The 1822-nt window shown below is 40.4% G+C and overlaps 1 pseudogene across 1 annotated transcript; it reads left to right on the forward strand.

Moving 5' to 3' along the window:
- The first annotated feature begins 254 nt into the window (after positions 1-254).
- LOC308520975 (heterogeneous nuclear ribonucleoprotein A1-like) lies at positions 255-1174 on the forward strand (annotated as a pseudogene). Its single transcript has one exon. The product of its transcript is annotated as a heterogeneous nuclear ribonucleoprotein A1-like (transcript).
- The last annotated feature ends 648 nt before the right edge of the window (positions 1175-1822 follow it).

A 1822-nucleotide genomic window follows, 5' to 3' on the forward strand; every position in this document is an offset into this window, starting at 1 on the left:
GGATTTTATGCAAAAGAAAAATTATTGGGGAAATAATAGTAGCACAGAACATCCATATTACATCCAGGAAATACCTTTGTTCTATACAAACAACTGGCCTTTCATTCATTTGCAGATCTTGGACTAGAGAGGTGTTTATTATGCAATTAATTAAAAATGACAGGGTTTTAAAAATTCAATTGACTTTCTACTGGTGGACATCACCCAGCATCATTAAAATCTCCCCTCCTGCAGTTGTAATTTCAATGTCAGAGTCTCCCAATGAGCCAGAACAGCTGCAGAAGCTCTTCATCAGAGGTTTGAGCTTTGAAACAACTGTGAGAGTCTGAGGAGCAATGGGGATGCTCACAGACTGTGTGTTGATGAGAGATCCAAACACCAAGCGCTGCAGAAGCTTTGGATCAGCGGAGGAGGTGGATGCAGCCATGAATGCAAGGCCACACAAGGCAGATAGAAGAATTGTGGAACCAGACAGGCTGTCTCAAGAGAAGATTCTCAAAGACCTGGTGCCCACTCAACTGTGAAAAAGATTTTAGTCCGTGGTGTTAAAGAAGACAGTGGAGAATATCAGCTAAGAGATTATTTTGAACAGTATGGGCAAATGGAAATGATTGAAATTAGGACTCACTGAGGCAGTGTCAAGAAGAGAGGTTTTGCTTTTGCAACATTTGATGACCATGACTCTGTAGACAAGATTGTCACTAGGAAATACCATACTGTGAATGGCCACAACTGTGGAGTAAGGAAAGCCCTATCTAAGTAAGAGATGGCCAGTGCTTCATCCAGGCAAAGAGAACAAAGTGGTTCTAGAAACTTTGAAGGTGGTCGTAGAGGTGGTTTTAGTGGGAATGACAATTTTGTTCATATAGGAAACTTCAGTGGTCAAGGTGGCTTTTGTGGCAACCATGATGGTGACGGATATGGTGGCAGCGGGGATGACTATAATAGATTTGGTAATGATGGAAGCAATTTTGGAGGTGGTGGAAGCTACAATGAGTTTGGCAATTACAACAATCAGTCTCCAAATTTTGGGCCTATGAAAGGAGGAAATTTTGGAGGCAGAAGCTCTGGCCCCTATTGTGGTGGAAGCCAGTACTTTGCCAAACCACAAAACCAAGGTGGCTATGCCGGTTCCAGGAGTAGCAGTAACTATGTCAGTGGCAGAAGGTTTTGATTACTTCCAGGAAACAAAGCTTAGGAGGAGAGGAGAGCCAGAGAAGTGACAGGGAAGCTACAGGTTACAATAGATTGTGAACTAAGCCAGTGGTGATAGGGCCTGGCTACTACAAAATAAGACATGCGTTAGGTAACACTCATGTGAATGGGGAAAAAACTCAAGGACTGTATATGTGACTAATTGTATAACAGGCCATTTTAGTTTCTGTTTTGTGAAAAGTGTAAAGCATTCCTACAAAGGGTTTTAATATGTATATATATATTTTTTTCCACCCATGCTGTTGACTGCTAAATGGAATAGTCTGATCATGACACTGAATAAATTTGTTTTTTTTTAAATGTGCTATGTAAAGCTAGTCTTTTCTGAAGTCATATTGGTAAATTACCCCAACAGTATGAAGTTAGAATCCTTTAGGGTGATTCCATTTGAAATTTATTTACAACCTGCTTGGGCACAGAAACCATTGTCTTCAGGATCCTTGGTGTAGTTGAACTGGCAGTTGCTGTGTTGGAATTCACCTGGAATTCACCATTAATAGGGTCACCCAAGTAGAGTCATGGTGTTTATTTGATTATTAATGATTGTTGGCACATCCTAAATTGAATTATGGTACCAGATAAAATTATAGATAGGAATGATGCAAGT

This window comes from Myotis nattereri, assembly GCF_964212035.1.
Source record: "Myotis nattereri genome assembly, chromosome: 6".
Lineage (NCBI taxonomy): Eukaryota > Metazoa > Chordata > Mammalia > Chiroptera > Vespertilionidae > Myotis > Myotis nattereri.